Here is a 12132-nt window from a genome sequence, read left to right on the forward strand (position 1 = left end):
CCATGGCTGCAGGCCTGCCTCCTAGGGGACACTGCAGGGCTCCATTTTACTGGTTGGTAGAACAAGCCAGGGCCAAGGACTCAGGTCTTCAACTCTCCCGCCTGACAGAGCACTTTTTTAATGCTCCAGTGGACCCTCCTGCCAGGTGAGACACTGGTTCATAATTACCTGACTTGAAAGCCTGATTCTGTTTCTGCATGTAAAGAAAGAGTACTTTTTGGCCCAGGGATATAGCTCAGTGGTTCCACCGCCTGCCTCGCAAGTGCAAGGTCCCAAGTTCAATCCCCATACCAAAAAAAAAAAGAGTGCTTTTTGTATAGCTTTATTACACTCTACATATTCTAATGATGTTACCACCATGTAATCAAGGGAATAGGGATAAAGCCCACATAAGATATGAGGAGCTGTTTCCCATCAAGTCAAATCACGTCATTAAAGGCAGCAGCATTCGAGGCATGTGAATTGGCCCCACAAAAAGTCACTGTCCTGACTTTATGCACAGAGCAAGCATCCAACTACTTCATTCCATCCTCCTGAACAGTCAGATACGAGCACACAGTAAAACGCAAACTGTTTTAATCTAGGGAAACACTTCCCTTTCTTTTTATTTCTGCTTTATTATATTTAGGATACTATATTATTTAAATTCTATGTATAGATTGTTACATAATCTATGAATTTAACTTCAAAAGGCTAAAGATGGAAGCACAAAATATTTATTACAAAAAGAGAAGTAAATGGGCCACTACATGGATGGACCTTAAAAAAACTGCATGAAGTGGAAGAAGCCAGACATGGAAGGGTCTGTCTGTGTCACATGAGTGTGTTTTTGGGTTTTTTTGTTTTTGTTTTGTTTTTTTTGGTACCGGGGATCGAACTCAGGTCCTTATGCTTGCGAGGCAGGCGGCGGAACCACTGAGCTAAATCCCCGGCCCTACATGACTGTGTTTATACGAAATGTCCACAACAGGCAGAGCTGCAGCAACAGGAAGTTTGGGGTGGCTGCCCAGGGCTGGAGGCAGGAGAAGCGACTATCGGTGGAAACAGGTTTCTTTCTGGGGCTGATGAGAATGTTCTATAGTTGTTATGGTGATGACTGCACACGGAGAGTATACTAAAAGCTCCTGAGTTCACTCCACATACACTGCAAATGGCTGAGCTGTGTGGAATGTGAATTTTATCTTTTAAAAGCTGCTTTTAAAGAAGTAGACATGCTCACAAGAAAGAGAACTCAAGAAAGAGGCAGCGGAAGATTTTGCTGGGATGTCTGCACCGTCCAAACCTCCATGAAGCCACAGAGTATCGCTAGTACTCAGTGTTGAAAGGCTTTGGTTTTATGTATCATTATCATTATCATTTTTATTATTATCACAGCACTGGAGAATGGACCCAGGACCTGTCCAATAAATTACACCTCAGCCATTTTTAAATTTTTTATTTTGAGACAAGGTCTCACTAAGTTGCCCAGGTTGAGCTTGAATTTACAATCTTCCTGCCTCAGCCTCCCAGAGTCCTGGGATTGCAGGTGTGTACCACCACACCCAGCTATAACTCTGATTTTAAAGGACACTCAAATGGCAGTGAACATAGGTCAGACTTTCAAAAATACGATCTGTCTCAGATTTCATATAAAAACCGAGGCTTCTAGGGTTGGGAGGACATAAAGAACATGTGCGACAACAGAGCCATCCTCTGAATCCCTCCAGACCCAACCGGCACAGCGAAAGGGCGCTGCAGGGTAACCATCTAGGAAGTACAGCACCAGGCCACGTAACACGGCCCACACCGCAACAGAAGGAAAAATGGAAGAAAAAGAACACACATGCCCAAATAGCACCCACTACCAATAATCACCTAGTTAAGGGAAAACCACATCTAGAGACCACATTCCCACGCCTCTGGTTACGAGGTGGGTAGGAGCCAGCGCATGAAATGGCTGCTGTGTTCCGAAATCAGAAAACCAGCGCTGAGGGACTGAGATTTATTAGCATGGAAACCACACACACACACACACACACACACACACACACACACACACAGAGGCAATGACATTTTCCTGGGCAGTGTCATACTTTGATTATCTTAAATTTATTAACTTATAAACACGAGCGGTTCTCCCTTGACGTGGTACCACAATAACTGACCCCATGATTCCCCGTGTGGGAATCGAGACAGGTGCTGGAACCACTGAGCTAAATCCCCCTGTGTGGGAACTGTGTCCACGGAAACCATGCAGAGTGAGGAGATCATTCTGATCAGGTTACTGTGCCACCCAAAGCAAAAAATGCCAGAGCTGAAGTACATGCCATGGCAGTTCCAGAAGTCCTCACTCATAAAGGACACCATTTAAAGACTTGTCTCCAGGTCTACATGAGTTGCCTCAATGATACTCAAAAGGAGAAAACAAACCTTCAAGACCCTTTCCCCTTTAACTTTTTTCCTTTTTTTCGCCCTGGTGCTTCGAATCAGACCCTGGGCCTCGTGCAAGGGCTCTGCCACTGAGCTACCCCGGGCCCTTTGCTTAACCTCCCTGCCCATTGAGTCCTAGCCCAAAGCTGCAGAGGAGCAGGCAGAGCCAGGAGTGGGTAGGGAGATACATACAGAGGACCTCCCCACCCTTCCAGCGTCTCCAGTCCCCCACTCTGAAGCAGCTCATTAACCGCTCATGCTGTTCACTCCTCCATCCACGTGTGAGCAAACTGCCAACGCTGCTGGCCAGCCTTCCGAGGGCTCAGCACATGGCTGGCTGTGCTGCCAGTGCCCTGGCATGGGTCCTCCTTTGCTCACCCATCCAAACCTCCAGAGCCCCCACTCCCACGGTGGCCTCTCAGTGGTCCTGGCAGTGTAATCCTGTTTTCTCCACAAGACCCCAGGTCTTAGCAACTGTCACTTGGGTTGGGGGCCTGTATATTTTAAGTTTACTGCAACAGTCACTCTTTATCCAAGGTTTCGCTTTCCAAAGTTTCAATTACACAGGGTCAACTGTGTTCTGAAAAAACTAAATGAAAAATTGCAAAGATAAATAATTCATAGCTGGGTGTGACAGCACAGGCCTGTTATCCCAGTGCTCTGGGAGGATGAGGCAGGAGGATTGCCAAGTCTGAACCCAGCCTGGACCACTGGGCACCTGGCTGAGACCCTACCTTCAAGGGGGCAGGGGTTGGAAATGTACAGCAGCTCAAAAAGAAGGCCCGGGTTTGATCTCCAGTACTGAAAAAAAATTTGTAAGTTTTAAATCACAAGCCTCTTCAACTGGCATGAAATCTCTCACCACTCCCCTCTCTCCCACCAGGACGCCAGTCATTCCTGCATCCTGTGTATTTGCACTGTATACGATACCCACCCATTTGTCACTTGGTACCAGCTCACTTATAGATCAACTGTCACAGTATCTGCAGTGCTGTGTCCAACTATGGAATCCTGTTTTACTTAATAACGTCCCCAAAGCACAAGAGTGGTTCTGCCTGCAGTTTGAATGTGCCAAAGAGAATCTATAAAGTGATGCCTTAAGTGTGAAGGTGAAAGTTCTTGACTTAATAAGGCTAGAAAAAAAAGTATATGGAGGGTGCTGAGATCGTCAGTACAGCACCTTGCATGGGAGACCACATTCACCTAACCTTTGTCAGCGCATATTATATAATTGCCTTTTAGTTACTGATTATCTCTTCTTGTGCCTAATTTAAAGATTAAGCTTTATCACGGGTACTTATGGATAGTATTCACAGACTATTTATAGAGTTCAGTTCTACACATGGTTCTAGATATTCACAGGGGCCTTCCCCGTGGCTAAATGGGGGGGCTACTGTGGACCACAAACATTATCACTCAAGGTTCAGTCATTTAGTTTCTACCAAATCTCTTTCACTGCTTTTAACCTTAAGAAGTCTCATCAGTGCCTGGGGAAATATCCACTTTGTTGTCTTCTCTTTTTTCATGTTTTTATAATTAATTCTTAATCCATCTAGAATGCTTTGTGATACATCTCCAAAAGACAGACTATTTCCAAAGGCAGCTAGCTACTGGTTAAGACTTATTGGAAAGATAAGACAGACTCACTCCCTAACCACGCAGCCTTATTTTCAAGAAGTACCATGACGGGCAATTTGAGGTTGGAAGAAAACAGAAGATTGGGCCATCAGAGCCGCTGAGGGTGTGGTTTTCAAACACATCCAGGCCCTCATCCACTACAGGCCACACCTCTTCCGAAGGTCCCGAGTTACTTCGTGTAGGTGGGGAAGTCTGGGGCAGCCACACTGCTCAGGTGGCACTGAGACACAGGGACAGGAGGAGGCCACAGAAGTGTCTGGCAACCCTCGGGCATGCCAGGGAAAGGCCTGGGCCTGGTTCCTACCCTGTGGTGGCTCCTTGCAGGTCATACGTTCACCCAACAGATATTCATCCAGAGCCAACGCGAGCATCAGCCCAGTGTGCACACGCGTGCACCCGACACGGAACACGCTGGGGGCAGGTTGGTCTTCACTGAGCACCTGCTTGGTTCCCGGTGAGTCATGGATTTGATTTCACCCTTATGCTCAGTGAATAGTGCAAACATCATTATTGTGAGTAGATATCATTATTCCTGCTTCTTTAGATGGAGAAACTACGCAGAGAGAGATCATGTAACATCCTCAAGATCACCCAGGTAGCAAGCGATGGAGAACTCAAAACAGGTCCGACTCCAAAGTCCCGCCCTCCAGGAGGCCACACCCCCCGGGAAGCCCCGCTAATTTCCCAAACTGGTCACCTAAAACCAAGCATGAATTAATCAAGTGGGGAGGACTGGTCAGGTCAGTGTGCAGGGAAAGCTGCTGTGGTGCATTAACTGATGGGCAACTTGCGTGGGGCCGCCCAGCTGAACTGAGCTGGCGTGGCTGTGGGCGTGGAAGACCCACCGGAGGACTGCTGCCGACGGATAAGGGGAGAACTGCAGGGGAAGATCGCATGCAGCTGATTTTCTTTGAGAAGCTTGCCGCGCGGCTCGTTTTCCTCCGTCATCATCGGGCTCCGGCCTGGTGACTCAGACTCTTCCCCCGCCGGCGTTGGGCCTCCGCGGTGCAGATCCTCGATGTGGACTCTCTGGCTGGACGTGAGGACATCGCCGTGGGCTCCAGGCCCTCGGCTGGAATCTTCAGGTCTCTAGCACGCGGAAAGATCTCTCTCACTCCTCTGCATTTGACTTTTTGGTGAGTATTATAAAATAATCCTGTAAACTATGTGTCCTGTATTAAAACTATTCACTTGCAAAGCACTGACTACAACAGCTACTGACGTTTTATTATTTAATAAGGCCCCAAGCCCAAATTTTATTTGGACATTCAAATTCTAATTTTAAACTAGTTGAGAAAAATACACAGTAATGTTCATATTAATTTTGTGTATGTCAAATAATCTAAACCAAATTACAATTTTAGTTTCATTTTAGGAGACCATGAAGAAAAGAGCAATAAATTAAAAGGATTATTTCTCTTAGAAATTCACCTAATACAGTGATTACTGCACTTTCACAATCGTGTCCAGTTTAGACGTGGCCCATGTGGAATGACAGATGCTGTGTATGAGTGGAAACAAGTTTAGAGGGATAAATGTTTCCCAGTGTTAAAATAAACACCGAAGCAGCCCAGGTTTTGGCCAGGCAGTTTCCCCACAGTAGGAGGCACTTATCTACTTTAACACTTGGCTACTTAGAAATTATCACTCAATCAATTACCATCCACCTGGGTTCATTTTTACAGAGCGCTTCAATAAAATGAGTGTGAAAATAAGTTAAACACCTTCTATTCATTTTCTCAGTTTTTCACCTCTCCCAGTGTGGATATGTTGACAGAAAAATTACTTCACTTTATTTCCGCAGACATTTACAGAGTGCTGACCAGACTCTCTGCTCGGGGCTGGGAGATGGAATAAGACAGAGGAAGGAATGTCCCCGTCCACCCCCCGGAGCACACACGGCCTCCCTGGACCTGGGCCATGTCCCCACAGCCCGAATAGAGACAACCTCAGAGTCCACTCTTCCTGTACCCAAGCCCTCTGGAGCTGCCCAGGCACACTTTCGAGGGCCATGCTGCGGCCATCGGGGCTCCTCGCAGGTGCTGCCACATGTGCAAATTCTCTTTCATCAAGAGATGCTTAGGGCACTGTATTTTTAGAGCTCCTCTTTGTTACATCACTTCTGACGTCAGCTTCTGAATTTCTATACGGCCTATGTTCTTGAAATGACAGCTTTATTGGGATATAATTCAAGTCCCATAAATTCACCCTTTAAAGTGCAAGATTCAGGGCTCTTGGTACAGGTACCCAGCTGTACAACCTGCACGACTATCTAACTCCAGAGTAGTTTCATCCTCCTAAGAAACCCCTTCCACACTGGAAGTCACCCCACTTCCCCTCCTCCTCCCTTCCACTACCCCCAAGACAACCACGAATCCACTTCTTGTCCCTTAGCATTTCATATGAATGGGATCATACACACCTGACCTTCCATGTGTGTCTGGCATCTTTCATCTAACGCAGTGTTTTCAAGGTTCATCTAGGGTGTAGCAGGCATCATGTTTCTTTTCTTTTTGTGGCTCAGTGATATTCCACTTAGGGACAGACCACATGTTGTGTATCCATCTGCTGGTGGACATTTGGGTTGTTTGTGCTTTGGGGCTGTAGTGAGCAGTGATGCTACAAACATGTACGTATGCATTTCTGTGTGGTCGGGCAGACACTGAGGAGCAGAACTGCTGTTGTGTGTAGCCATAGGAGGTACTGCAGATTGTTTTCCAAAGAGCCTGCACCACACTCCATCCCCCAGTAGTGTATGAGCGCTCCAACTTCTCCGCACCTTTGCCAACACTTGTTACTGTCTCTTTCCACTGCAGCCATCTTGGTAGGTGGGAAGTGGCATCTTACAAAAGATGGGTTTTGTGTTTCATTTTTGTTTCTGGTCCTGGGGGCTGAACTGGAGGCCTTGTGCATGGTGGGAATCACTCTACCACTAAGCTACAGTCCCAGTCCTTTTTATTTTGAGACTAGGTCTTGCTAAATTGCCCAGGATGACTCTGAAATTACCATCCTCCCACCTCAGCTTACGAAGTAGCTGGGATTACAAGCTCGCACGACCATGCCCAGCCTCATTTTGGTTCTGATTTGCATCTCTCTGATGGCTAATGATGTTGGGCATCCTCACGTGTTCACTAACTGATCTATTTTCCTTTACAAAGCTTCCGGAGATTTTGTGTTCTTCCCAATTTCACATGTCGACCCAGGGTCCAGAAATGCTGGCTTCTGTCCATCTGGGCCTCCTGGGAGGCAGTGTCTGCCTGCATCCAGTTCCTACCAGTCTGGGCTACTGACCATCCCAGCTCCACATGACGAATGAGCTACACAGACTCTTAGCCCAGCTTGGACTTGGGAGACATTAGTCTGTATATTTTTTAAAACAAAAGACCTGGGGCTGGACACTTCATTTTGAAAAGGAGTTCATTTGACTCACAGTTCTGGAGGCTCACAGCCACGGTGCCAGCTTCTGCTCAGCACTGGTGAGGACCTGGTGAGGACCTGGGACGGGGGCACCATGGCAGGGGGCAGACAGGAAGCCAAGGGCATTCAGAGGGGGAGGCAGAACAGCCTCCCACTAGGCTCTGTCTCTTATAGGCCCACACCTGTCCAGACGGCTTCTCACGGAGCCTGGCCCATGCAGAAACCACAGCTGAACCAAAGCAGAGGGGACACAATCTCCATTCCTGCTCTTCCGTGACTGACAGGCAGAGGAAAGAGAGGAAGCAGCTCAGTGCCAGCTAACGGGAGGGCTCGAGGTCTATGCACCATGCTCTCCCCACACCAAGTCACAATGCTACTTCAGTGCCCATTATTCTGTAAAGTCCCCAAGCCCCATCAGCCAAAAATGTAACTCAGTTCGGCGCACATGGTCCCCCCAGGTGGGAGCAGAACAAGTGAAGTATTAGTCCCGCCTTGGAGTGGATGATTGGGGAGGCCCACACAGGGCCCAGTGCAGGACAGAGCCACGCCGTCCTCAGCAGGGGCTCCAGACCAAGGCTTCCCGAGTGCAGGGCTGGCCAGATGCGGAACTATGTGGAAGAATGCAAGGTAGGGGGACAGCGTGTTTGGAGATCCAGTTTCAGGAAATGGCAGGAGTTAAATGAAATTGAGACAGAAAGTCCAAGGGTCATGGGCAGGGTCCTGAGAGGAGTCAAGGCTGCAAGGAAGGTCGGGCAGATACTGGCCAGTCTCCACTGCCATGCTGGAGGTGTGGTTGTGTAGACGAGGAAAGGTAAAGCCTGTGTGTTTTTGAGAAAAAAGCTGGACCCCAAAGAACTCATTTTAGCCAGGCATGGTGGTGCACGCCTGGAATCTCAGAACTCAGGAGGCTGAGGCAGGAGGATCACTGCAAGTTCGGGGCCAGCCTAGGCTACATAGTGAGTTCAAGGCCTGCCTGAACTGCATAGCAAAACCCTGTCTCAGAGAGAGAGGAGAAAGAAAAAAAAGAAAGGGAAAGGAAGAAAGAAAATCAGTTACTCAAGCAAGAGTATCCATGAATATCACATGGACAGATTTTTTTTAGCACAGTTATGAAAACTGAAAATTTTCATAAAACAAACTATTCAAAATTCTCCTTGGATCATTTCTTCTTGGAAAAATTTGGTTGCTCAAAATCCAACAAACCAGCCAGGTATGGTGGTGCAGGCCTGTCATCCCAACATTCAGGAGGCTGAGGCAGAAGGATCGCCATGAGTTTGAGGCCAGCCTGGGCTACATGGTGAGTTCAAGGCCAGCCTGAACTATATAGTGAGACCTTGTCTCAAAAATAGATAGATAGATAGATAAAATTTTAAAAATAAAAAAGATCCTATAAACCACCCTAACCCCTTCCACAGGGTTAAGAAACACAGTGCCCTGTGTGCTCCCTCGGGCAGAGGTCTTCTGGTCTCTGGCATCACACCAACTAAGAGAACTGTGAAAAACCATGACAGTCTTTTGTGTTTTTAAGTAAATATACAAATTATTTTCAACTTAAGGATAGTTGTAAAGGACAAAATTCTTGGCTTAGAGTAGATATTGACATTTTATTTATTTATTTATTTGTTTTTGGTACCAGGGGTTGAACTCGGGTCCTTAGCTTGCAAGGCAAGCCATGGAACCACTGAGCTAAATCCCCAACCTGATATTAATATTTTAAATAAAAACTATTACATCATTCTCCTAAATGTATTTAAAGGGACAGAGGTACCACAGGAATGTGGTACTCACCGATTATTTTATACTTCATCTTAGCCAAAAGGCCGAGAAGTGATCATCATCAATTATTTTAAAAGTACAGTACATGAACAAATTCCTCTTTATTCAGAAATTTGTATTCTTTTTTCTCTTCAAGAAAATTCTACTTCACCTAAAATATATAAGTGCTTGAAAGTCTGAATCTCCCTCTTTTTTTCTACATTAAGAATATTTATGTAAAAACTGAACATTTGAAAATGTTTCACTTCCTGTGACCATTAAGCTCTCTTACGCTTTTGTATTGAGGATTCAGTTATAATTACTAATTGGAGAGAATTGCTCAAAATATGTGTTTCCAATTTTGATAAAATATTACACATAAAAACTTGAAACTACTGGAAATATATCTCTTACTGAGACAAGTGGGCCTTTTCTTATTGTAGCCAGAGATAAGTATTACTTGTTGCTGGACTGAGATGGGTGTTCGGATACAGTGAGACCACTTGTGTTCCTACTTTGCGTTTTGGTGATTGTAAACACTGGGGAGCCTTGTCCACATACTGACCACAGGGAAACGGGTTTTCTTACGGCTATGTCCTTCAAATCTTCAAACTCCTTCCCACACGTGACCATTCATGACAATAGGTCAACTGGATCAGTGAATTCAGATGTGTCTGTAGATGACTGAGGGGGAAGCCTGATCCTGGATGTGGATGGCGCCACCAAACACCCTGGCAGCCTGGGCGGAATGAAATGGGGAGAAGAACGAAGTCTCCCCTTTTTCCGGAGGACTGGCCGTCAGCCTGCCAGCGCAGTCTCTTCACCCTTCCCGAAAAGCCCCACACCGGGGACCACAATGAGCTGAGCTGCCACATCTTCAGCCTGACTACACTGCATCCTCCAGCTTCCCAGCGTGCAGACCCACTTCAGGGTCTCCCGCCTCTGACTCACGGGTGGCCTTTGGGGCTCTTCCCCTTCGGATCCCGGAACGTACCTAATAAACCCCTTGTATAATTATTCATATACTTTATATTGAGTCTGTCCCTCTAGTGAGTCCTAACCACCTATTTGCCAAAAATCATACTTTATCTATTATCAAGAAATCTTTTTTAATCATCAGCCAGATGACAAAGTGGTTAGTTCCTCCTTTGATTTCATCTAAAGAACTGAAAACAACCTGAGATACAAAAGAAACTGATACCCACTATCATTTCCTTCTTATACCAATATTTCACACCATCCTTTCGGCTGCCACAGAAAAATGGTTGCTCCATCTCAGACAAGACTTCAGCTGTACCAAGGTTGTGGGTGGGCAAAAAAGGACAGGCGTGGAGGGGCAACTTGGTGGGTGGGAAATAAAACCAGGCTGAGGTCCCTGGCCCAGGCATTTGCTGGGATGATCACTTTCAGGAAAGAGTCCACATCCAGGCTGAGGGTCTGGAAGCCACACCCACCCACCCACCCTGGCTCACATACCCCAGAGTGCACCCCGTTAGAGCTACTACCCTAAGGCAAGTCTGCAGACTCCTGGTCTACCTCACTCGTTGAATGGTGAAAGTTGAGTTTTGCTCCTATCAACCTGAGAAAGCAGTGGGAAATAGGAAAGAAGCAAAGATGGGAAAAGATGAATGTTAGAAAACAAGATAAAAAGAACAACAAAAAAAATGTTTAATAGGGGAAAATTAGAACCCTGCAGCTCGGCCTACACAAAGCTCATCAAGTTTCAGGAGGGATTCAGCCTAAAATACTGTCTCCCCCACCTCCTAAACACATCCACTAGACTGCTCCAGTCTTTGCTCGCTTTCCGTGGGTGGGTTATTTTTTCTCCTTTTTAAGCAGAGGGTCATCATCCCAAGCCTGGTTTTTCCAAACAAATAGTAAAATGTGACAGAAAATTCTGAACATTCCACCACCAGTGACCCTTACCATTCTGATATGGTCTAATAACTCAAAATTATTCCCTATCATATGCACTTTCTATGACATCAGCTACCACACAAGTTTTTAATACACAGTAAGCAGGTGGCCCCAGCAATGCTTCTCATGTCTCACATCTGGTATTATACTCCATATAAGGTGCTGAGTCCGATTTTTTAATAAAAACATGGCCTGAGCTTGTAAAAGTTCAAGTAAAATATACCTTTAAAACTGCTGTATTTAATTTCCAGTCATGAAAGTCTAAAATTATTGTAAAATAATACTCAACGTTTTTCATAGATCCATTCAATGAAGCTTAAAACTACTTTCCTTCCAAAAGGGAAAGGAGCTTCATAACTAACAGCTTCCTGAATTCACATGTGCTGTCTTACTCTTGTGAGCCTGAACTGTATAAGTTTTATAACCTTTCAATCTGGACGAAATTAGTTTGGTTGGTAGTGCAGAGTAATAAGACACGGACATTTCTGGACAAGGTGGGGGAGGGCAGAAATGCTCAAGATTAAATCGATAACCTGAGACCTGGAGGAATTATTTTTTCCCAAAATGAAACTGAGATCTAAATGAGAGATACACACTACTTAAGAAATATATCAATAGGCGCATATATGATTACAAACACCATCTTGTAGCTGGAGATATAACCGTTTTGATTGTTGTCATACTTTACATGCGGCTGGTGTAAAATTGTGTCTATGAAAGGGTACGATTTCTGCAAGTTCAAATTTATGACCATGAGCTGGGCATGGTGGTGCACGCCTGTGATCCCAGCACTCAGGAAGCTGAGGCAGGAGGATCACTGAGAGTTTGGGGCCACCATGGACTACACAGTGAATTCAAGGCCAGCCTGAACTATATAGTGAGATCATGTCTCAAAAAATAAAAACAAAGGGCCGGGGATTTAGCTCAGTGGTTCCGCTGCCTGCCTCGCAAGCGCAAGATCTTGAGTTTGATCCCCGGTACCAAAAAATTTTTTTT

General features: G+C 45.8%; 1 protein-coding gene and 1 long non-coding RNA gene across 7 annotated transcripts in view; one reads left to right on the top strand and one right to left on the bottom strand.

Moving 5' to 3' along the window:
* The window catches only part of Hlcs (holocarboxylase synthetase), a 187109-nt gene that overhangs the window by 89887 nt on the left and 85090 nt on the right, over window positions 1-12132 (bottom strand). The window lies entirely within an intron of this gene.
* LOC106009208 (uncharacterized) lies at window positions 808-6473 on the top strand. Its single transcript, XR_015451548.1, has 2 exons — window positions 808-5183; window positions 5852-6473. It is a non-coding gene; the product is annotated as an uncharacterized LOC106009208 (long non-coding RNA).

This window comes from Heterocephalus glaber, unplaced genomic scaffold (genome assembly GCF_053883595.1).
Source record: "Heterocephalus glaber isolate CG9 unplaced genomic scaffold, H.glaber_assembly_v1.0 deba00000122, whole genome shotgun sequence".
Classification (NCBI taxonomy): domain Eukaryota; kingdom Metazoa; phylum Chordata; class Mammalia; order Rodentia; family Bathyergidae; genus Heterocephalus; species Heterocephalus glaber.